Raw genomic sequence first — 27,561 nt, 5'->3', positions numbered from 1 at the left:
GGGAAGGTGTGCAGCCAAAACGTTGTGGTTTATGTCACAATGAAGGACATAGTCGGTGAAATTGTCACAACATTGTCAGTTCAAGTAGTCGGTCATAATGTACTCTAAATGTCTTCTTTGTTGTAATATTTTATGATGTAAGCTTTCCATATATTTATAACATGCAATTGACTTATGATTAAAACCTTTGGTTAAGCATATGAAGAAAAAACAAATGCGAAAAAAAACACAACATAGAACACCAAGCCAAAAAAAATACTAGACAACATTCTGCGCACACAATAAAGAAAAACAACATCTAATACAACAGTATAGTCTACCGTCTATGCTGTCACTTCTTAGTAAAACATCAAGGTAGATGGATATCTTTGCTAGGTAGTCTCCATGGCCTAGATTTTCATGCTTGCTCAGCTAGCGGGTCATTATTAGATGCTTCATCCGAATCATGTATTGCCGAAGCTAGAGTGTTCAGATTCACAACAAAGTATGAAGGGTTTAGAGATGATTGCCAGTCTTGTTCCCGAAAATGGAGTTGAATGAATAGATTATCTGTGTTTCATTTGTTGATGAGGTTGATACTTAAATAAATTCTGCACAAAGTCCATCTTGAAATCAACCGAGTATCTACTGAGCTCGACTGGAGGAAATCCATGGGGATGAGACTATCGAGTAATGTTAATATCATCTGATGAGTGAAATGACTGGTACCCCTCGTGTTGTGGTTGACAAGGAATATGTGCCTCATTGTGTTCGGCCCGAGAACTATACCGATGATGCCTTCGTATAAGAGGACTCGGCGATGGCACATCTATAAATACTGTTGGAAACGTTCTGAGTGGTGCTGGAAGAGCGTTCCCTCTCATACGAGGATCCAACATGTCCTGATCAAACAATAAAAATAGTATGGTGTTGGTGGTATACCATTCATAATATCCTGTCGTTAATGTGTTATTCCGACAGGAACATGAAGGGTGGGGCAATGTAATGCTCTATCTCTCCAATATCCAATCCATCTCCTGTGCATTAGTGCCCAATCTATGTCGATTCTGCCAAGAAGATCATGTTCATGGGTCATTCCAATACAAACTAGAACAAGCAAAACACCTTAGGTGAAGCTAAATTATCTTGTTACCGATTGGTTTGGTGCCACTCAATAACTTTGAAGCAAATCAATAATGTAAATGCAGTCCACAAAGGTCTGTCAGCAAAAATGTCGAGTGACACTTGTGCTATTATCTCGGCCGCATCGTAAGGCCACCATATAAACTGTTCAAAATTGTTTACCAAATAATCAATGATTATTAATACCTAAAATATATGCATGAATTATCAGTTTTTTTAACAACATTGCCTGTTACATCTCTAAGCGATCTAGTAACTGTCTATATACCTTCACATTATGCTTGTTGCTGCGACTATCGTCATCCACTTCAATGTGTGCCCACCTAAAAAAAAGAATGAATTGCAATTCAATGTATTATAATTGAGTATAAAATGAAGCATCAATTTAATTTATTCTCACCTATGGGCCAAAGGAAAGGATACGATAAAACGGGTTCGAGGGGATATATTTGAAATCCTGTGCCATACCATGATTGAAGTAATATCATTGATCCACTGATATGATTCATATCCCTGATGGATGCATGACATAAAGACCCTGTACAGGGTTGCTAGACATGCTGAATCCCAATTATATCTTCCTATATCTGTACAATCTCTCAAAAGTGGTAACCACTTCAGATGAAACCTGTTCTAGGACATATCCGGCATGAGGAGGCAACCGATAAGCCATAGGATATAGGCACGTGCATAATATATTATCTCTCGTTGACCTGCATCATATGACAACATGTCAAATGTTTCCTTAAGCCATGTTAGTGTTATACTTTAACCTTTCCTTTGATCTGTCGGTGTGATCACTCCGAGCAACTCCGTACAGACAACACTTCCTAAGCCGGAAGTCTGCCCGATGACTTCATGGCCGTTAATGGGTAAGCCCAGTGATAACGCCACATCTTCCAACATGATTGTTGTTTCACCACATGTAAGGTGGAACGTGTGTGTTTCCATCCGCTATCTCTCCACTAATGCGCTCACAAGAGTGGCATCAATTCAGAAATTAAGAATGTGAGCCGCATGAGAGAATCTAACTTCTCTTAAAAGACCTATGATTTCAGGAGGAGACTCTACAATAGACATATGTCTGCACCTTAGAACCCGATCAGGCTGTATGAAGTTATAAATTAATAAATTTCACAATAAATAATACAAATAGAAAAATAAAATAGGTTGACCTAAAAACATATAAGGCACGAAATAAATCATAAATCCAAACATATATCATTGAAAAATTAAACATGATTGCACATTAAACCATAAACATTGGTGTGTTATTTATATAATACATCATCTATATAACCTAATAATATAATTATTAATACGATTAATAATGACATAATATAATTATTAATATAAACTAATGACTTAATACAATTATTAATGAAATAATTAATTATGGCCTAATACAATTATTTATAAAAACTAATGACATAATACAATTATTAATAAAAAAATTAGCCTAAAAATATAGAGGGTTATCTAATTAAACATGTTTGGGGCGTTAATAATACAATTATTAATATGATTAATAATTATGACATAATATAATTATTAATATAAAATAATTAATTAATACAATTATTAATAAAAAAAATTAACCTAATAATATACTAGGTTATCTAAATAAACATGCTTCAATGCTAATATAACAATTATTAAGACAATAATTAATTATGACATGATAAAATTATTCATAAAAACTAATGACATATTACAATTACTAATAAAAAACTTATCCTAAAAATATAGTGGGTTATCTAATTAAACATGCTTTTGGCGCTAATAAGACAATTATTAATACGATTAATAATTATGACATAATATAATTCTTAATATAAACTAATACAATTATTAATAAAAAATTAACCTAATAATATACCAGGTTATCCAAATAAACATGCTTCGACCTTAATATAACAATTATTAATACAATAATAAATTATGACATAATACAATTATTCATAAAAATCATAATACAATTATTAATAAAAAAGTTAGTCTAAAAATATAGTGGGTAATCTAATTAAATATGCTTGGGGGGCTAATAAGACAATTATTAATACTATTAATAATTATGACATAATACAATTATTAATATAAGCTAATCTATAAACTAATGACTTAATACAATTATTAGTAAAAAATTAACCTAATAATATACTAAGTTATCTAAATAAACATATCATGCTTCGACACTAATATAACAATTATTAATACAATAATTAATTATGACATAATAAAATTATTCATAAAAACTAATGACATAATACAATTATTAATATATTGTGTGTTATCTAATTAAACATAGTGTGTTATCTAATTAAACATGCTTACATGTGTAAGGGATTTCTGTTGATAATTTTTTATAGCGTTCTTAAGATTACAGAATGATCACATTTCATCCATTGTGCCGGAAAAGGTAATTTTTTTGTACTTAGATAACCTTTAGTTAATTATTTATTAATCACTGTATTAAGTCATTAGTTTATAACATGCATTATGACATACCATCACTGTATTAATAATTGTCCCATGCACCCTCAGCATGTTTAATTCACAACCCACTATAGTTTTCAGGCTTTTTTAATCATTGATCATGTCATTAGTTTTTATGAATACTGAATCATATCATCATCAATTATTGTATCAATCAGCTATATTACGCCGAGCATGTTTTTAGATCACCTAGTATAGGTTAATTACTTACATCATGTCTGAAGTCATTAATCACTACATAATGTACTATGTCATATTACACTATATTAATAGTCTCTATTAGCCCTCCCAAGCATAAAAAAAATATAGTGTGTTATCTAATTAAACATGCTTGGGGCGCTAATAAGACAATTATTAATACAATTAATAATTATGACATAATACAATTATTAATATTAATTAATGACTTCATACAATTATTAATAAAAAAATTAACCTAATAATATACTAGGTAATTTAAAAACATACTTCGGCGCTAATATAACAATTATTAATACAATAATTAATTATGATATAATTCAATTATTCATAAAAACTAATGACATGATACAATTATTAAAAAAAGCCTAAAACTATAGTGGGTTATTTAATTAAACATGCTTGGGGTGCTAATAAGACAATTATTAATACAATTAATAGGTATGTCATAATACAATTATTAATATAAACTAATGACTTAATACAATTATTAATAAATAATTAACTTAAAGGTTATCTAAGTACAAAAAAATTACCTTTTCCGGCACAATGGATGAAATGTGATCATTCTGTAATCTTAAGAACGCTATAAAAAATTATCAACAGAAATCCCTTACACATGTAAGTATAAAACACAGGACAATTAGAAATTGAAATAGGATTAGAAGTGGAGAAAATGAGAATGGAGGGGAGATGGTATGAAGTGAGAAGTGGGATTATATAAGAAGAAAAAAGCAACGGTAAATTTTTTTTAAGGCCGTTAAAAGGGAAGGCCACTGACTAACGACCACTGACTAATTATATTTTTTAAAAACAAAAAGTAGAAAATGGGAGATTCTCTCCCTTTTCCACTTTCTTTTAAATAAAAAGTGGAAAACGGGAGATATGCTCCCATTTCCACTATTCATTTATTTTTTTAAAAGGAAAATGGGAGACCATTTTCCATATTTAATAAATTAAAAATAAAAAATAAAAGAGAAAATAGGAAAACGGGAAAACTTTTCACGTTTCCCCTAAAATGCACAATATGGTAAATAATCCAGAACATGCGTATTTCAGTAATTTTTTATTTTTTTTACAATATTTAAAAAAAGGCTCCGTTATCCCAACCAATTATTTTTTTTATAAAAACACTAAAATATTATGTATTAATAAAAGGAACAATCTTCCAGTCATGTCACTTTATCCATAGTATAAGCTAGATATACTTGCCATTTGTAGAAGACATTACCCATCTTCTTCTTCTTCTTCTTCTTCTTCTTCTTCTTCTTCTTCTTCTTCTTCACATCTCATTGTCTTGGAAGCAAGTCCCGAACCCGACCAAACCAAACCAAATACATGGATAAACAGTCGCAGCCCCACAGGCGTGAACCCAGTGAGCCTACAAGGCCTTAAAATTTAACTCAGAGTGGAGAATGTAATAAACTATTAGAAATACAAAACATGGGTACAACTTAATGAATACATCGAGATTCAGACATAGAGTAATCAAAATACAGAAATGATCCAAAGTGTAGGGTTTTGACATCCATACAACAAAATACAGTAACACAAGACACAACTCCAAAGGAAAATGCAACTCATGGTAGCTTGCTAAACAATCCCTAGATCTACTACTCTTGATCTGAAAAGAATTTGAAACAATTTCATGAGCTCACTAGCCCAGTAAGTAATTCAAAATTTTGAAAAAAAAAATTTTGGATCTGAAATATACAAAGTAATCAATAACCCACAAATATAGTAATCTGTGAAAAACAGAATTTAACAAATTTTCGAATAACAGAATATATCTCCAAATTCACTATAGATGTCAGAGTTCATTTATTTACCCTCAGTGGCCCAAGCTAGAATAACATAGATCATTTATTTACTCTTGGTGACTTGAGACTGAGTATCAAAAGCAGTTATTATTTCATCAACGGATTGGTGTGAAACTACAACCTCAATTTTCTCAAAAATTCTTGTTGACAAGATCAGTGTTTAACTCCCACAGACAGGGTTGAGCATAGCTTATTTGGAGACAAAGATATTCAAATGCCAAAATAAATACCAAACTAAAATTCAGAGTTGTCCAAAGGTTCCTCATACAAGCAATAATACGAAAATCTCATAATCCCGCTTTAGGGAGAAATAAACCAACCATAACAAAAATATCATTAAATATAAAGATATAATAATAGTTATATAAAGTAGAAAATACCCACTTGACAAATAATCAACAATTCTAATAAAAAAATATAATAAGGAAGGATAAGTACATACTTAATGGCAATGGAAACAAATCAATGTCCATATATATACATATATAATCAGGTAAATATAGAAAGTTTATTTTTCTAGATAATCCGACAGTAAATGGATAAATAGATAATTATTTAACAAAAGCATAAATTATATAAATAATTATCAATTTATAAAAGTCCATTGAACATGAATAAAAGATAAAATTTTCAAGTCCAAAAATATACAAGATAAATAGTTAAATAACATAATAAACAATTAAGGAAAACTAAAAATTTAGGTATTTAAAAGAAATACGACAAGGTACGACGGCTTACTTACATGGTATTAGTCTAAATCCAAACTGAGTTCCAAGACCACTCCTTAAAAAGACCCTAAATCCCAAGAATGAGCAACAATAAAAACAACCAAAGAATGAATACTTATATATGAATGAGTACATGCATTAACTAGAAATAAAATTAGTCTCAATACCTATGAATGCACTGGGAAGAAAACCAATTATCAATTAAAGGTTGTAGAAACAATTCCACCAGCTTCTTAATGTATGTACAACTAGGCATACAAGGTAGCAATTTCAAAGTGTAAAGATTTGCATAAGTGCATAATCATGCACACGTAAGGGTTGCAAAACAAATATTTAATATGATCATATTCACAAAAAAGGTTGATGGTTAACACAAGATTAAAAGAGTAGGGCAAGCATACACATATGTATATATATATACACCTTTCTACAGAAAGATAATGCCTAGAGTGCTTCTATATGTGTCAACAATAGGTTTCTAATCAGTCACATAAACCTCTCACCTAAAATACAATACAAACTTATATATACAAATTGCAAGCCATGATAAGTGTAGATGGTGGTAGAACCTGATGATAATATATACATAAATTTATATATATACAACAACTTTAAACTGAAAAAATGATATAAATGTACATATATATCTAACATTTTATACAAAGCTCATTTGAGCACAAAGTTCAAAATGAATATATATATATATATATGAAAGGGAAAAAACATCAAGACTATAGATGCTTAGTAAAAATCATTATACATAATGTGTACATAATTACATACCTCAGGGTCATCTTGAAAACAATGGTTTCAAAGGCTAAACATACTTAATTATACTCAAAGTCACAATCCAAAAGCATAAGCATATATACTAATACATGCTAGCTAAGTAATTACGGGGCATTCATTTCAAGATTTATGAATGTCGCTATAGTTTCCCATGCATGAATCTAATACATACATATATATAACCATAGACATACTTACATGTCTATATATATATCATAGATAACTAACAAACTCACCACCATTTTAGCAAGTATAGCACTTCAAGCGATGCATTAGAAACTGAAAATGGCAAGGAATTGATTCTAAAGCTAGGTTACAACAAATGGAGAAGCAAGTTGGGTGAGCATATCACCCAAGGATTTTAGGAATAAGAAAACATAACTAATAACTGATATGCTAGGTTCACAAGGACACAATAGCACACTACAACAAGAGAAAAGCTAAGGAATTTTCAGTAGAATCTTTAGAGGGCTTAAGATCATCTAGGATCACTTACCTTACACCCTCGAGAAAGATCAACAATACAACTCCGCCCGGCATCATTATCAATTCTCGACGAACAACAGTAATCTGGTGAGTCCAAGGTCTTGGTTCTTCTCAAGAGTGAGGTGGAGACAAGTACGGGAAACAAGGATGTGAAAAGCTACGGATTGCCAAGAATTAAAGGTTCACAATTTTGCATGGGGTTAAGGGAAAGTGAAGATAAAATCAGCATCTTAAGCTCTCAATTAACAAGTATTCACAGTACTGAAGGCGAGGTCGACACACTCCCCGCTCACCCTATGTATAAGTGAAAAATTCCCTTGATCATGGATACCTCATAGAATGTTTCCCAAGAATCCCATGGAAGCGTTCAACTAGATTGGGAGAAGTATCATAGAAGTTTAAGAAAGATAAGTCAAGAAAAAAGCTCTAGAGAAATCATGTGAAAATGTGGATTGCTATTTACTACTTTAGTTGTTTAAGTCATTCTTCTTGTAAATTATAAATGGAAACATTCTTTGTTATTAAGAGATACATGGGAGACAACACCACAGAAATCCCATTAATTATAAGATTGTAACAAAGAAAAATATAACTTGCCACACATCAACCAATGAATGTTGTATTGAAAAACACATGCACATTCAAGATTGCATAGCACATCATTAGCCAATAGTGACATATCCAAATTAAAAAGAAAAAAAAATCACACAATTTAAGTTGCATGATACTAAAACATCAACAAATAAATAAATAAAGTAAAAGAAAATTAGCAACAAAATGTTCTAGTTATTGTGTTGAAAGTAAAAAAAAATCAAATTTAAAGAAGAGAAAAATAAAAGAAAACAAAACTTAATGATTTTGCAATATCTTGAATTTGTATTAGTAGAAAACTCAAGAAAAAAAAGGAATGAGACCCATGAAATGAAAGAAAATACACGTACTTGAAATGCTTCCCAAATGGCCATCATCTTTGATCTCAAGATATAACAAGCAAAAATATCATAGTACATGATCATTTCACCACTAACAATAATCTAAAAAATCAATTCAACTATTGATTAGGTTTCTTTCAAGTGCCAAATCAAATTTATGGGAGATTGCCCTCCTAAGAGCGACTGCTGAGCTTTTTGCCCGCTCACCACCAATTCGAGATGACACTATAAATAAACTCAATGGAAACCAATCTCAAACCCAGCATAAAGCAACACCCAATACTTACCCAGCATAAAGCAACACCCAACACTCACCCAGCATAAAGTGGTCTAGAAACCTCTCCAAGCCTTCGCCATGGCCATGGCTAGGTCTGGAGACATCAAAGTACTCATGCCCTTGACGTTGACCCATCGATTCACCGGTTAGTGACTCCGGCTACCCGATCAATATCCAGTCAGGACTCTACTCTCCCACCTGAACTGGCCGTCATAGTAATTAGCCTGTCTACCACACCAACCAAATGAAAATAGATGAGGTTATTTTATAGATCTACAATGTAACACACAAACATCTTCAATTCAGCTCAAAATATTTCTAAAGTTCTTGTTTTTCTTGTAGCCAAGAAGAGTTTTGAGAAATATTCAATGATTCATTTTTTAGCATGCTTATGTATATGATAAAAAAATTCTTCTCACAAACCAAATGATTTCTAATAAAATTTCTAGAAATGTTTATGGGGAAATTATTCTAAACTACCATGTGGTTTGCTTCTTTCTCAATTTGGTACCTGTGGTTTGACTGTTAACACTTTAGTAACCTATGGTTTTAGCCGTTTGCAAAAAGATGCCAAAACACTTAACCCCTTTTATCTTGATGACGCGGCATTCAAAAACACATGAATTTACCTTTTTACCCTTATATGTTTATTATTTAAAAACACAAGATTTGTTCTGAAAGGTTTATTATTTAAAACTATAAGGGTAAAAAAATAAATTTATATGCTTTTAAATGCCTTGTCAGCAAGAATTAATGAGGTTAAATGTTTTGGCATTTGTTTTTCAAACAGTTAAAACCATAGGATACTAAAGTGTTAACAATCAAACCATAGGTACCGAATTGAGAAAGAGGCAAACCATAGGGTAGTTTAGAATAATTTCCCCAATATTTATTTATTATCTTCTAGAAATTATGGCCAAGTAGACCTCCTCCTTATCTCCACTCTTCTCAAGGCTCAAGAAGACTCCTTAGGAGCCAGAGTCCATAGGATTTCCTTACATTTTTTTCCCATTCATAAGGTGAATCTTGATGCTCTAACACGCTCTCCTACTCAGCTATACTTAACTCAAAAGTGCACTAATTTCTCAATTAATATAAAAAGTAAATAAAGTGTTGATCTCATAGGGACTATGAATACTAGTATTAACCATTCTTATATTATCTAGCATATAAAATAATGATGAATCCAAGAATTAAACTAAAGAAAGATATATCAACTATCACTAAGGGAGCTAGAAATTACCTAGAAGATAATCAATCATTGAAGTTCGTTTCCCAGATTTCGAATTCTCTTAGGATTTTGAGCACAACAAAACTTCTATATTAATAGGAATTTTGAGTCTAAAAGATTGTGAAGATTCCTAAATTATGTTGATAACTTTCATAAGTCTATCAACAATTAATTCCATATGAAGATAGATTGAAATTTCTTTCTAATCTAATCCCACTATGATTACATTAAATTTTTTGTGAATCACACTATTAGGTTTGATCATAATTCGAAGGATTTGTGACAACCTATCTCTAATCGCACCTACAACTCCTTTCAACTATAGAACATCTAAATGCATGAAGATTATTTAATTTCAATCACACAAATCAAACATGAATTAAAGCTCTCGCTTTATAGAATTTATGGCAAGAAAGAACATATAATTGAATCTCAATAAAATTTTACATAAAACTAATACCCAAGAAGTCAAATTGTAAAATACATCCTAATGTTCATTGATATCCAAATACCCAAGTATGTTTAATTCCTCACCATGGAAGAATACTATACACATCTAAATTAAAGAAAGAACAAGAAAATAATTGAAACATGACAAACTCCCTTAAGTTTCACAGTCTTCTTTAATTGATGGAATCCTCTTGGTGGAAACTTAACCCTTACCCTTTAGTCAATGAATGATCTCTCAATTTCACCACTAAGGATCTCTCCTTTGTAGCACAATTCAAATCATCTCCCAAAATAGTCTCTAGGAATTTCTCTAAAAAGAAAAAGTCTCCCTTTATCCTCACATAATTGCCTTTTATAGTCACAAATATAAGGCAGAATACAAGATCAACACCGCCATGTACTTTGCTATGTTCTGGAGTAAAACTCTTAATAAAATACATGGGTGCATAAGTCATCCTCCTTAGTGTGTTAAAGAACACAAATAGGAACATGGCCGTGTTCACACCTATGTATCTTTGCTGATGAATTTCATGCTTCAACTCTTTTCTGTGTGCTTAAGATTAGGTACTAGGGCCTACACGATAGTTAATACCATCATGTATTTACCCGCATAGCTCTGTGAATCTTTAATACTTGATCAAAATATCTTCCAATTGCTCCAAATTCAGTTCTTTTGCTCTAAACATTCAAATTATGGAATGAATATGAAATAGAATTAAATTGGGTACCATAAGCAATTGGAATCATCAAAAGAACAAGCAAGGTACTTTAAATAATGATTTGAAAAATATGTATAATTAAGCATTTATCAAATCTCTCAAGACCAAATCATATCCACCCTTTACTAGATTTAAAGAAGTGGATAACCAGAGCTCACACGACCTTTATATCTCTACCCTTTTTAGGGTTTAAAAAGATTACTTGTAGTGTCGGTCATCTCAACCCTTTTCAATGTTTAAAAAGATAAGGTTGTTAGAGATCACATGACCTCTATCTTTCTCAAGGTCCAAGATTTGAAGGCTTTGCAGGATAAGGTCAATATGAATCTTTTACTTTACCTTAGCATCTTTGTAGGAAGTCAACTTCAAAACTACTTTAAGTAGAGCCTTTATGCACACCTCCAGTCCTTATAGGCAATGTGTCTTTTATTTCGGGTTCATTATACTTAACTCTCGACTCTGTCTAAGGGAGGACTCCAGAAAGTGGAATTGTAATTATTATGAGCAGAGATATTCTCAATCTTAGAAAGAATTAAGATAGAAGAAGTGTGGAAAGAAGAAGCTGAATAGAAGAGTCATAAAGAATAAAAGGTTACTTTGTAGGAGTGGGAAAAAAATATATGAAGTTGCTTAGGAAGAATTATTTTTACTTGATATAGTGAAAAAGGCAAATAAAAGAGATAATGTACCAAGCAAAAAGATTAAGGACTAATTGCCTATTGAGAATAGAAAGGCTTCAACTCCTATGGTAGAAATGAGAGAGAAATAAGAAGGGGAATTTGGGGCCTTAGCTCAATATATGTCTATTTATGGGGAACATCAATGGAGGGGATTCCTCTAAGATGATCAATTGAGATTCTATGGCTCGGATAGTCATCTTGATAGATAATTCGATTGATGTGGTAAATGTGAACTACCTTTCAAAAAATTCATACCCTATCCAACCTTTTTTCTATTTTAATCATTATGATTTAGTGGAAAACATATCATAATTCAAAACATAAAACCATTAATGAATGTGGTTAATTAGCTATCCCCACAAACTTACAATAGTTTTCACTACTTGATCTCACTCATAGGAAGCTTTTTAAATGTAAGGTTAGTTAGATAAATATGATTACGACATAAAAATTAGAGAGCTCCTTTGGTATAATCATACTCTCAATTAAGTTTGAAGTTACTAACCCATCCCAAGCTTGATTTAAGCAAGATTAGAAAGTTATGACCAGAAGGTATGGAAAAAAGTATCGATATTATCGATTTGACATGTGGCATAATCTAAACCGTTAGGTCCAAAAATGAATGATTGACCATCCAACCAAGCAAAAAAGAATATGCAAATCAATAAGGTCTAATACATCATAATCATAATCATAATCTATAAAGGGGTTTTGAACATACGAATAAAGTAAATTGTAATGGAAATTAAGAACAAACAATTTGAATCTCTCCATTATCTATAAATTCCTAGTTTGATTACGACATCAAAAAGTTCCCACCAAGCTCTAGCCCTAGGAGTGCCCTCACTATCTTCCCTCTCTTCTTTTAGTTAATAGGAAGCAAACCCAACCACTATCAACATCAAAATCATCATTGCTATTATAATCATTATTTTCATCATTCTATTTGACTTACTAACATGATCTGCTTTGTTCCTTAAAAAAAATGACTTATTTTTCTCATCAACAATATGTGTTAGATATTAATTAAAGTAAATCTATTCAAACCAAACAACATTTCTAAATTCACACCCCAAATGATATGGATGCCACAAGATATCCATGTCATTCTCTCTTAATCTATATCTTAAAAAAACCTTAATTCTTATCGCAACAACAACAACAACAACAACAACAACAACAACAACAACAACAACAACAACAGTAGGTAACACATGACATAATGATGCTTGCCTCCATGCGCAGAGCCCAACTTCTCCACTTGTGCTTCACTTCACTCATTCTCTCAACCATGGCTGAGGACTCTGATGTCTGCTACCATCTCTGTATTGGCAATTCCCTCACTTCCCCTTTTTCTTCTCTCTCTTGGAACTTTGCCAACTCCTTGTCCAGCTTCGTCTAATTTTTCACTAGCATCTCCTTCTGGAAAGACTAATAGAAAATAGATGTCCTCCCTTTTCCCCCCTCCAAGTTCCTTTCTGCCTTGATTATGCTTTGTAATAAAATCATTATAAGTTTCTTTCATAAGTTTTTGCAAATTTTTTTACTTTTGATAATTTTTTCTAGAAAGATTCCAAGCCTTTCTTCTCTTTCTTTTTGCCCTTTTCCAATAAATATTTTGTACTCTACACATTCTTTTTTTATTTGTTGCATTTTGCTTCTCAATTCATGTTCTTCTTTAATCCACCATTCTAATTCTCCTTCAAGAGTTTTGATTCCCCTTTCTTGTTCAACAAAATGATCCACCGTTTGTGCCCTGAGTTGGAAGGGTACAAGGTATTGATATGATGGGGAGGAGTTAACACCAAAGACATGTTCATTTGTTTTCATGAAGTAAGTATTGAGGGTTTGCATGACATGTAAAAAGTGAGAAGGATTATTTTTGGAGACCCAAAAATTGTCAAGAAGTAAATGTTGTTGTATAGTAAGATAGTGAGGTGTTCGAAATCTTAGGTTGGAGTTGGCAGGACACATTGTGAGTTTAAGTGTAGGTTCTAATGGAAGACCGGTATGACCATCCTCCATCTATTAAAAGTATATTACTTGTTAAGATGTAATTGCTTTAATGCTATATGTCTACATCTATATCATGATAGTACTACATGTACTATATGTCTACATCTTTATCGTAGCTCTATTTAGTATCTCATATCCTATGCCAAAGTTATGGTTGTATTGTGCTTTGTAGTTTTTTCAATCATTCTACTTAACTTATCTGACACTAAGTTATCTACTCCTTTGATATGTTCTATATTCACATAAAATCCATTTCCTACAATATAGTCTACAAATGTTAAACATATGTTTGTAGATAATTTATTTTCTTACTTTTTATAGTAATAAGATACAATTGTTTGATAATCAATTCATAAAGTAAATTCTTTCAAAGAAATAGTAGATAGTTTAAATTTATTCTAATGCATTAATAGCTGCTAATATTTCCTCATTAGTACTTAATATAAAGTACCATAAGTTCCACTATCAAATCTACTAATTTTTTCTTGGTATAATACTAGTTTAGTCACTCTATTATTTAGAAATGGCCCTTTAGTCCCCCTATTATTTTTCACCCTCAGGAAGTTCCTCTATTATCCAGTTTGAAAAAAAGTCCCTCCTCCTAACGCCCGTCTGATTTTCCATCTGTGAGATTGACATGGCATTTTTCAAGATTAAAAAAACCAGGTATAATATCCAGTGTAGTCCCTCTATTATTTCAAAATGGCCATTTAATCCCCTTATTATTTTTCACGCTTAAGAAGTCCCTCTATTATCCAGTTTAGAAAAAAAAAAAGTTCCTCCTCTTCTTTTTTTTCAAACTGGATAATAGAGGGATTTCCTAATGGCAAAAAATGATAGGGGACTAAAGGGCCATTTCAAAATAATAGAGGGATTAAACTAGGCATTATACTTTAATTTTTTTAATCATGAAAAATACCACGTCAGTCTCGCAAAATGGTGAATCAGATGGGCATTAGGAGGAGGGACTTCTTTTTTCCAAACTGGATAATATAAGGACTTCTTGAGGGTGAAATAAAAATAATAGGGGGACTAAAGAGTCTTTCCGAATTAATAGAGTGATTAAACTGGGTGTTTATGTGATTTAAACTTTAACACTGCTCCCCAACCTCCAATTCTTCTATTAGATTCAGTAATTAAATTAGCATTTAGAAGTGCTACTTCAATGGGTTTAATTTTCTGACTATACCTTTAATTATTTGGACTAACTTAATATTATGATTATTAAATTTTCTTTCTCCAGTTTGTTTAGTCTTATTATATAAAGGTCTACTAGTTGACTAAGATCAGGTATAAAATGTGTAGCTTAATTTAGCTTTCCAAAAAATGATTGTATTGGTTTACGTCCTTCTAATTTATCAAGTATGTCTAAAACACTAGTAGCAATATGGTTTTGTAACTATGTTTGTCCTTGTCCTAGTATTACTCCCAAAGGTTTTACTATTCTTCAGCCTATTTTCATTTTTTATTTTCTAATAATACTAGTCCATTTTGTTGGAATTTATTAAAGAAAGCAATTAAAGGTGTAACATGTTCTTTAATTGATTTGTTAAACACAAGAATATCATCAATATATGTGACTATAAAATCATCATTTCAAAATATGTCATTAATCTTTCGTCGGAATATTTGTGGGGCATTTTTCAGTCCAAAAGGCTTCACTTACCATTCATAATATCCATTATGGGTGATAGATGATGTCAATTTTCTACTTTCTTCTGCCAATTCGACTTGCTAGAATCCACTTTGTAAGTCAAATTTACTATATATATTAATCTTATTTATTAAAGCTTCTTTATTTGGAAGAGGGTATTTGTCTTCTTATATGTCACAATTTAATATTTTATTGTTAAAAACCATTCTGCTCTTTCCTCGTATAATTTCACTAGGTTTATTGAAAATAAATGCTCTAGTTCTCTGAGGACTCTATGTTTCTTCTATAATCCCTAGTTGTTTTAGTTTATAGATTTGTTTATCAAATTCAATCTATTCATAATGTGGTATTTTGACTTTCTCCTAATTTCTTTTCTTGCTTCCGACCAGTCTTCTCGCGTGTATCTTTTGTGTGTAAGTTCTCTTGAGTGTTGCTTTGTGTTAAGACCCAAGTTGGGGTCATTTGTAGGCTATACGGGTGTGGGAAACCCTTAAGAACTTAGGGCATGGCTGTAAGCCATGCGAGCAACCATGCGAGTGCATGGAAGCCCAGATGGGGCAAGGTTGTGAGCCTTGCGTCCTACCAAGAACCCACATGGATGCCCACAATGATTTTCCTGGGAGCCTTGTAGCCTCCCTTGAGGCCACAAGGACCCCCAACCTTAGGTTTATAAAGAACCCTCTTTCCTTAGATTCTTCATTCCCTTTCAAGCACTCTTCCTTCCCCACACCTCTCCTCCTCTAGATCTCATTCTCTTCTCCCCAAAATTCCCATCTCTTGCCTCTAGTTCAAGAAGAAAACTTGGAGAGGTTGGATCTTCTTCTCCTCTTGTGAGGATTATCCCTTGAGCTTGGAGCTTGAAGGCAAGCTTCTTCCTTTCTCCTTTCCATTTCTTGTGATGAGTTCTTTGGGTGATATTGGTGGAAAATCCTAGTGTTTGTTTGAGATTTAAGTGTGGAAAAATTGTAGGGTTCTATTCCTTCCATTTTAATGAAGATTGAGAGAGATCTCTTCATCCTTTAAGCTTGGGTTACTGTATTACAGAACCAACTTAGGTTTTCTTTGCCAATTTTCTTGGCTTTGAGTGTTGGTTAAGATTGATTCTTGTAGGATCTTTGAGAGGAGGTGCTTAGTAAACCCTAGATGCATGTTTTCGATCTTGAGGAGTTTTCTTGATCCTTGTGATGAGTGATCTTTGGCTTTAATGCATTGTTAACTTGGTTTGTTCTAGAAAGCGAGGCATCGGCCAAGGTAAAGGACTGGTGGAGAACTAATATTAGAGTTGGGTGACTCGCCAAGTTTGTGAGTGGAATTGTTGATTTCACATACTATAATATCATGCATGTTTTACTATATTTGGTTTTCATTTCCTTTGAATGATACTTTATATTGTTAAAAGCTTCTTGAATATTGATCATGACTCTTGAAATCATCATTTTGATCTTAAATGAGTTTATTTAAAACATTGCAAGTATGTATTACTTATGTTTGAAAACTTTGTTCTTGAAATGTATATTCAAGGATTGATGGAAAATGATGTTTTCTTGGAAGAAAAGGTATTGTTTAATGATGAAATGACATTTACTGGAGTTGATATGTTTAAATTATTCACTCTTGGAGCAAGAATTTTTATGTGAAAAATTATGAAATCATGATGAGATTTCCACATTTTATGATGATTTATATATTGGGCCTGCGGGCAATGTTATGCTTATTGGTTTTGATGGTGATATGGAGCGAAGCTCCGGTACTTATTGCATTAAGAAAGTGTCCATGGGCCAACCTAGTCGGGTGGCATGGAGGACTCTATTATAATTCACTCTTTTAGGAGGCGTGTAGAGAACCTAAAAGGTATGCAGTGTTGGGGTGCCTGGAGTCACCACATTGGTATCCCAACAACCAATGCCAAGAGACGCGTATCTTGGCGGCTCCAAACCTAACTGCGGCCACGGTTAGCAATGGAGGGTTTTTGAGGCTATCTATCACATTCATGGTTGTTGACATGATTCTTTTCATAAAACATTGATTTTTTGAGCTGTTGAAAGGAATGAATGGTTATTGAACCTTGTTTTGAACCATTTTATGTTTTAAAATGTCTTTAATGGTGTAAATTGTTCTTTGTAAACAAGAGTTTACTCTATACTTGGTATTTTCACACTTCTATGTATCGGTAAACTCTTAAACATTTCTATTGATATATTATTTGTATTTTGAAATGTATGACTTTATAAATCGATGTTAATCCCCTCGCTGAGTAACCAAATTACTCACCTTCTCTTTCCTCTTCCCACATGATAGTATAGCGTAGCAGTGTAGACTAGTCGTGCTTGGTAAGAGTTTATTTTCAGTGCATATACTCTAAGTTTGTGTATGTATATTTCCAGTCCATGGCATGTATTAATGGGATCCATTACCCATGTGCCGTGCGGGGCCCACGGGTCAGGATGTGACACATAAAGGGTTGCTTTAATAACTGGACATGTTATTCTAAGGTCTAGATTTAAAATTTCTAATACACATTTTTCCTTGATTCAATATATGTATTTTATTAGATTTTCTCCTATTGTATCGTCTTGTCTCATTTTTTTCTAAGATTGGTTCAAATTTTTGTTTTAATGGTTGGGTTGTTCTACTACTTTGTTCAGTAGTCGTTAATGTTGTTGTATTGCTGCTTAGGTTATTTGTAGTTGATGTTGTCCTTGTTCGAATACTTTCTCTGGACTTACTATTAATTATAATTCAACTTAATTGATTTCTTCTAGTTGTCTTAAAATATCGTGGTATTCTTTTTTTTTATGGGTCATATGCAGCTTTCTATGCCCTAATCTTGTTTAAACTTCAAGTTTCACAATTTTCTATTTTTGTACTAATTTTGTAGGATAATCATCATATTTATATCTACATTGCATTAAAAAACCTGCATCATCTATATATGTTGGTAGTTGTTCAAAATCTACTCACCAAACATAATCAGTGTATTTATTATTAATCAAGGCTTCCATTAGTTGTCTTGTTCTTCACTAAGATCGCTAAGGCATTATTTTTTTTCATAATCAGTCAATCTTAAACTCAGTCTACCGCTATTATGTTCATAATATTCTATTTTTTTAGTATAAGAAGTTTTTTTTTAATCTAATAAGGTGAAGTTCCATTCCTTCTGCGCTAGTAGTTTTGAATTAAATATTTATCTGGGATTGGGTTATTTCCTTGGCTTCCCAATATGTCACTTATTCTATTGGTTTTTAAAGTATATCTAATTTTATTGTTCTTATCAAGTTCCCTATTAATGTTTTTGTAATTAATAGATTTGATTCAATTACTACAATATTATAACCTTTTGACTTAATAATAATATTTATTTGTTTATATAATGTGCTTTAAAGGTACTCAATAATTTGGTGTGTGATAAGTTAATTCTATATTATTCATATACACCTCTATAACTGTCATTATGGCTTTGGACATTGATGCCATATGTCTAGTGTCTACTTAGCTAATTAACACCTTTGGTCCTAATCCTTTTCTATGCATTCCTATCAATCTTATTAATAATAATCTTAAGTGCACAGCCGTAACTCCTTATTATAATAATTTTCTTTAGGATATTTTTGTTATTAAATCTAAGACTACATGGGTGCCATCATTCGGATTACACACTTCTACTTCATCATAATGCTCATATATCTTATTATCAAAATCAAAACTACTATGTCTATATAACTGTTCTTTTGCTACAAGTTGGACATTCTTATTCCTAATTTGTTCTATTTGTTGTTCAGGAGGGAGAAACATTTCTACATTTCAAATGTCTCTCAGAGTTCTAATGATAAGTCTCCTAGCATTATCTATGTTTTGAATAATTTGTCTATTAGCCAGTAAACATAATAAGATTATATTGATTAAAGCTCTTCTTTTAATTCTTTTCTCCAGTCTATCAGACTCTAAATATTAAATTGATGCCATCTATCAAATAGTATGTATAATTAAGAAGTTTTATTTATTTTTGTTTCTTAAGTCTATCCTAACGTTGTTTTCTTTTTCAAATATTTTCTTGGACTTTTCCTAACCATTCTAATCTTCTTTCTTTTATTTTATTTTCTAGTTTATGTTCTTTATATTGTCTTGTCCATATCTTCTAATAATCATCTAATATTCTATCTAAATATTAAAAATCATCACAATCCAATAGTTCTTTCATATTTGTGTGTCTTTCAATAATCTTTTGGGGAATCCTACTCTATATTTAGATGATTGTTCTAATTCTTCTTTGGTGCAGACTACGGAGGAAGAAACATGTTTCTTGGTTTCTCTTATATTTTTTAATAGTTAGATTTTTAATATGTTCACAAAGTTTGGCTATGTTACTAGTCATTCCATTGTGCTTTTGCTTTTCTATCTTTAAATGTTCTAAACTATTTTTGATATAGTCTGAGTTTGGTAAAATAGTTTCCATCTTTGCAAGTTGGTTTTCCATGATCGATAATTTTCTATTTATTAGATGTAGGTTTTTCATAATTTTATCCTCCATAGTATATATTATTCTTTTTTAACTAATAAAAGTGTAGGAAAATCTCTTATAAACAACAAGATCCCTTCATCTTCATGTAAGATAATATTTATTCCTTTTAACATATTGTTTCTCTATGGGATAAACTAAGGCCTCTTCCCTTCTCATCAGATAGGTTAAACTAAGTTCAACTTTGAATGAATCTTAAAGGTTTCAATTGGGTCACTTTTAGACACTTCTTCCCTTGAACAAACATCTAGCCTCACACCGGGTACTTCTTGGTCTCGTAGGAGTAAATATCATCCTAACTGAATACAACAAGAGGGATACTGTTAAGGATCTACCCCTAATAGCGCATGTAAGTAAGTTAATTCCTTTATATTCGAAACAATGGCTTTAATACTAGTAATGGGGAAAGTGCTTTCCAAGTTGAAATTCATGTGTTCTCCAAGGATATGCCCCTAGTACTTGAACAATAGATTTTAACTTTTGGGGTCTTTTTGAATGTAGAATAGACACTCTCAAAAAAAATATGATACATCATCATAATCCTCAAAATCAAGCTCTGTAATACTAGAAGGCTGAGGTGAGCATGTCAAAGATTGTTCACACTTAAGACGCAATTTGCTTTTCATACTTCTGTATGTTCAATTTAACATTTGCATTTACTTCTCCCACAAAATGGGTCTTACAAGTGTTTTGCAACAATATTTTTCAAATTTCAAACTTCTTTAGTAAAAGTCAAGGGAGGAGTGTTTGTTCTATCCCATGTAAACATCATCCATTCATCGGTAGATAGCTCTAGATCATAGATAATCTTAGAAACTAAATTAATCTTAGTGCCAATCTTGATGTCTTTCATCTGACACAAAATTAGATACCATAGATGTGCATGAAAGATGCAATAACCAACTCTTGAGTTGTTGTAAAATATCCTTTCCATAACTCATAAGAACATAATCAGCTGAAGTTTGGTAAGGATTAGCATCATGCCCTTTTCCCTTCAAATAACGCTTGCATGGACTTATTAATCAAAACCTAATAACCCTAATCTAATGTATAGGGCTTGACACTATTTTAACCATAATAATTAACCTCCAAAATAGGTTAATAAATAACCTCCAAAGAAGCTAAGATACCTACTCATACATACATACTACTCATACATACCTTTAGGCATACATACCACTCATACATATCTTTAGACATGCACTCTTACATATGTATGTACATACCTATCACCCACACACAAAAAACCCTCACCCACACACAAAAGTGGCCAAGAAATGGCTGACAAACAAGGCTTCCATGAGATTGATAATGTTTTGTTCCGATATGGAGGGGTAAAGGCCCTCTAGGGCTTCTCTTCTCTGAAATCATGTAGTTTTAGTATGAAGTTTTTATTTCTCTTTACATGTTTTATGAATATATGTTTTTATTTTCACTTAGCAAGAGCTTCATAAATCTTGTGCTTTATCAAGTAACATGGCTCTTTTTAAGACAAAATGAACTATTGATTATTTCTCTCTGAGGATAGGTAGTGAGTGGCCGTTTGAAGGGCAGGGACCCGTGTTAAGGCTTTGTGACAGAAAGTAATAGAGAATAATCATTTACTAGTCTATTTTCTTTAGAGTGAATCTCTATGATGCTTGGTCCCTAAGACAGCTGCAATACTGTTGATCTTATATCAAAATAATGGGAATTAAGATTTATTGAAGTAAAGACTAAAAAGAAAACTAAGCGTGTATTCTTTTCTTGTATAATTGGAAATAATATTAAAACTTGATATCAAAACTATGTTGGAGAAGAAAGAGTGGTCCTTATCATAAAAATTTGAGAGTCTCCAACAACCTGTAAGAGTTCTTTAAGTTTGGTAAAAAAAAAATTAGAAAGCAAATTATTAAATAATAGATGGCTAAAATTTATAGATTACATAACAGGTAATGGGTTCCAAGTCACAATAGAACATATAAAAGGAAATCATAATTTTTTTAGCAGATAAATTGTCAAGAATAATTAGAGAAACCACTTGGTTTGTCCGTATGCGTTGACAAAAACGGGGATTACAAACCAAGTAATCTAAAAGTAAGAGAGAATAATAATTTACTAGTCTTGTTTTCTTTAGAGTGAATCTCTATGATGCTTGGTCCCTAAGACAGCTGAAATACTGCTGATCTTATATCAAGATAATGGAGACAAATTTCTTTTTTTTCAAAGTTAATTTTTTGGGTAAATAACCTAAATAGTTCATTACATTTTCCTGAGTTTCTATTTTGATCACCCAATTTTAAAAAGTAAAATTTATAGATGTGCAAATGTTGTTTATAAATGTGCAAATGGGATTTTACGATGAGGATTGAATTGGAACTATTGCTAATTTTGATCCAACAGTTGATCAATACACATTTATAGATTTGTTATCTATGGATATCCATAAAAAATTTGCCCATATATATATAGGGTAAATTTTTTGGTAGGGTACCCAACTATGGTGAATTATCACTTTGGGGTCCAAACTTTGATTTGTATCAAAATGGTGTCTCAGCTTTAATTCCGTTTCACTAGTCAGTCACTAAAAAATTTCCGGCTTGTTTCATCCGACTTGGACGCAGGAAAGCCGTTGTCAACGCTTATTTCCTATGCCATATGCGCGTTGGTGATGCCACGTCATTTTAAGTGTGTCACGTGTGTAACCCTATCCCCATGTCAGCACACCAACATTGCCACCAAAGCCCCTTTTGATTTCTCTAACCTCTGTCTTTATTCTCAAGAGAAGAGGAGAGAAAGGGCAAGCAAGTCTAAGGTTAATCTTCAACCTAGCGAAGGAGAGCTCGAGGTTGGTGTTAGAGAACGAAACCGCGGTGACAGGCAAGCTAGCAGAAGAGATGGCAGTTAATTGGGAGAGAAGACAAGAGGGGGAGGAAGCCACTGAATACTGTAAGTGCTCATATTCTTAAACCCTATCACTCATGGCAACATTATTAGTTTTTGAAAGTGAAGTTCGGGTCCACAGTTGGATTTTTCTTGATGCCCCGAGTTTATTCATTTATGCCCTGATTTTTCTTGATGCTCGGATTTTTATTTCTTTTATGTTTCTTTAATTTATATCCTTATGTGTCAAGTTAATGGTAGCCACTCAAACCATTACATTTTCAAAGCAAAAAATGCACACACATGCTTATATAGTTCTTCTCAGGTAGTTTTTCTCACATGAAAAGGAAAGTACCTCCCTAGGAATTTTGACTTGTACATTGACATAAGATCATCTATTCTTAATTCATTGGGTAATAAGACATTTACTGGCTCACTTGTTAAAAGAATAGAAATCAAAATAACCATGAGATATAAGACATTTACTGGCTCACTTGTTAAAACTGGCAAGGCAGTGAATATTTATCATATGTAAGCAAGAATTTTTTACTACTTACAAGTTCATGAAACCCTCAAGGGTATACATGAAACAAAAAATTGTTGTAGACAATCAGCACAAACACTTCGGCATCTCTAAACAGACAGTTAAATTAATTCTTCTAAAAATGAAAGCAATAGTAAATCCATTCATAATTATGTCAAGCCAATATCTATTTCACACAATCAAAAAATACATTAATCTCAAACACCAGGTTAGATGTGTAAAGAACCTCCCAAGAGAGAATGTAAAGGATCACTCATGATAATAAATGCTACTAGACGATAATCAAACATCAACACATCAGTGGGCACCATAATTGGAATCAATTTGTTTACCGGTGATGCATTATCTGCAAGTGTATGGATTGTCAGAAGTAATACAGTGGTACCCCGTGAGGGGTAGGGTTGTTGAAGCACAAGGACAGGACTTAAAGTACTAATTCTTCTTCTGATCTCTAATTAAGCAAGAATTGGGTTTGGTTTAAAGAAGAAAAATAAAACAAGTAAAGAAAAGAGCAAATGGAATTATAAGGCAGATTAGGATCGAGGTTTCAACAACAAGAAAGCAATGCCCCGGGATGATTCCTATGAGCTATAGTATGCTAACTTACTTCTAATTCGTACATGGTACATCCCATGGTTCTTGTGTGTGCTCAAAAGCAATGTCACATCAAGTTTTGTAATCACATAAGGCAACTCCAACTATGGCAATCCACACACCAAGTTTTACCTAAGCAACTGTGCAAATCAAACACATCAAATTATGCAACACAAGATTTAACACAAGAAACCAATATAACTCGATAGACAATTAAAAGCAAGTATTCAAAGCATACAAAGCATCATAGTTCAACATCTTGGCGCACTGTGGGTGGTTAGCCCCTCATGGATGGGTACAACATAGAAGAAACATATAAAGATCTAAGTAAAGAAGACATGACTCCCTCATTCTCAAGATATTCTTCCTCGTTGAGCTTCCTTAATGCTAACCCCACTTCCCTTGTGCCTCTGACTCATACTTGATCCACTTAGAGGATGTGGTGAAGCTTAATCTTTGACCTTATCCAAGTCTACCCGGTGGAGAAGAAAATCCTCGAACAAAGATGAGGTTGAAACCCTAGAAAGCTGGAGTTAAAAGGCTAATTTCGGGCTCAACATAGTCTAAGCACGGTTGTGCTTGGACCGTGCATCTCGTTGAGATTTCTGAGTGAATCGGCTAAGTGTTCGCCTAGTAAAATCACGGGGAGGAGCACGGTCGTGCTCTGCCCGTGCTTTGCCTGTGCATGACCATGCTAGGAGCATCCCGAGTGCACTTCCCTTGTTGGGCAGAAACCTTCTCTGGACTGAGAAAATCAAGGGTAGGAGCACGGTCGTGCTGAGACCGTGCTTAGCTTGAAAGCACCCCCCTACATGAACTATCACTAGATCATCTTCAGGCTGAAATAATCAGGGGGATGGGGCACGGTCGTTCTCTGCCAGTGTTTAACTTGAACACTTAGCAAAATCTTCATTGTTTGCTTGTTTAATTCCCGATTTCACTCCAAATTGCTTTGAGCCCCTCAATCCTGCACAAAGAACAAATATACCTAGAATACCACCAAATATACACCAAAGTACGCTAAAGGACAAATAAAAGAATGAATTTAGGGTAGATAAATATGATATAAAATACACTCATCAACTGGCAACCAATAATGGTCATAGAAAGTGAGAACATAGTCTAATGGGGTTGTTTCAACTGCTTTGAGCTATTTTGAATTTGGCCTCTATTGAGGTCTTAGCTTGTGCATGCTCAATCTCTCCTGTCTTTTCTGCTTCTTGTCCTAACAAAAAAGAAGAAGACAAATGAAATAAAAACACTAAAAATGAAAAGTTTTGTTTTATAATATGATTTTACATGTCAATTTAAGATGTGAAGTTCGGGTCTCAATGTTCTAACTTAAATCAGATTCCATTGATTTTACATGTCAAGTTAAGATGTGATCTAAGTTAGTTACAGGGCATGATTAATTATATGTTCTTTGGTGTTTATAGGTAGTTAGATATAATTTAAATTACTTTACGCACTTTATTTACAGTACTCATTGTAGATTTATTTACAATAAGGATGCATTATGTAGTGGGTGCAGTAGAAACTTTTGCAGGGCATGTGGATTACTGCAGTGCAGATCAAATGTCCAAACTAGAACTAATTAGCATGGCTAAGGAGTTTGGGTTGGATGTTGATAGATGTACAATTTGGTGGTTGGTTGTATTTAGTGAGGCAAAGGGTGTAAAAACAGATTCAAATGCTTTAAGTATGCCACTTTCTGTAGGGGTTACTAAGGAGGTTAATGTGTACATTGAATATGCAAAGTCTGACTGTGCCCAATATGAAACTACCCACCATGATGAAGGATTAGATGGTGAAGGAGATACTGATCAAGTAGGTGTTGATCAAGAATACAATGATGTAGAAGTAGAAGAGAAAGATGAGGATGTAGATGTTGGACAAGATGGTGGCTTAGAAGGCATCTTGTTAGGGAAAAAAATTAAGGATATGGCAGTGGATGAGGAAAATGAATTCTATGATTCAGATTACAGTTTTAATGGGGAAACAAATGGTGAAGATGGCGATGAGGAGTCTATAAGGATTAGAACAAAGGTAGAAATAGATGGAGAGGTTCCTTGAGTGGGAAGTGATGGGGATGTAAAATCTGAATATGCAAGGTCTAATGGGCTGCAGTCTTGTTCTTTAACAAACGAGGAGTTACTGGTGCCAAATAGACCTAGATATGCCGAATTCAATAAAGAAGTTGATATGAAAAATCCACAGTTTAAGAAAGGCATGAAGTTCAGAAGTTTTAAACAGTTTAAGGAAGCTGTAAAAAATTTATGGTATCACGAATCGCTATGTGATGATCTTGAAGCCCAATAATAAAAAGAAGTGTAAATCATTCTATAGAACAGGCTGTCCCTTCTATCTTGGGCTTCTTCCATGGTGAATGATAAGAACACTGTTCAAATAAAGACTGGGGTTTTAGAGCATAAATGTACAAGAGATCATATAAACAAGCATGTAAATGCAGATTGGGTTGCAATAAATTATTTAGAACAATTTAGGCAGATCCTGCTTGGAGGATTGCAGGAATAATTCAAGCAGTCAAAAGCAATCAAGAGGTGTATATTAGCAGACTGAAAGCTTATAGGGCCAAGAGCATTGCACTCAGGTAATTTTTTGCATTCCAACTTATGATATGTATGTATTTACAATCTATGCTAGTATTATGAATTTTTTCAGAAGTCACATGTACAAATTTTTGTTTGTTTATATAATTATAGATGGTGATGAGAAGTCTCAAATGTCAAAGTTGTATGACTACAGACTGGAGCTTCTAAAGACACATCCTGGTTCAACAATCATTGTCAATTGCACTGAAAAAGATGTCTTCCAAGCATTATATGTATGCTTGGCTCCATTGAGGGAAGGATTTTTGGCAGGTTTGAGAGATTTTAATAGTTTTTTTTTTGTTTTACTTGTCCTGATCTATAATTGTCTTCCTTTTATGTTTTTCCAAATTATGGCAAGCTGTAGGCATTTTATTTCTCTAGATGGATGCTTCTTGAAGGGGGTGTATGGGAGGTAGTTATTATGTGCTATTGGGATAGATGTAAATGATTGCATCTATCCCATATCTTGGGCTATGATTAGTAAAGAGAACAAAGATAATTGGAAGTGGTTCTCGGAGGTAAATGGTTTGATCTCCATTTGTTTTAATTGGCCAACATATCTCTTGATGTTGTGTTTTAATCTCTATTTTGTTGTGTATTATTTCTCATATTGATCTTGGCACAAGATTTGAGGATAACTGATAGCAGACATTGGACCTTTATGTTTGACAAACAAAAGGTAAGTAAGTCTGAATTTTTCTCTGTGTTTATCTCCTATCCAGAATTTCAGAAATTATTCAATAGCAACTTTACTTGTACTAATTTATAATTGTCTTTGTGTTCCTCTCCTACCTTTTACTTTGCTTTACTGGTTCGGAATGGTGATGTGGCAATG

The sequence above is a fragment of the Dioscorea cayenensis genome, chromosome 15 (assembly GCF_009730915.1).
Source record: "Dioscorea cayenensis subsp. rotundata cultivar TDr96_F1 chromosome 15, TDr96_F1_v2_PseudoChromosome.rev07_lg8_w22 25.fasta, whole genome shotgun sequence".
In the NCBI taxonomy this organism is placed as follows: Eukaryota; Viridiplantae; Streptophyta; class Magnoliopsida; order Dioscoreales; family Dioscoreaceae; genus Dioscorea; species Dioscorea cayenensis.
The sequence above is the reverse complement of the archived record's forward strand: the minus strand, read 5'-3'. Positions refer to the sequence as shown.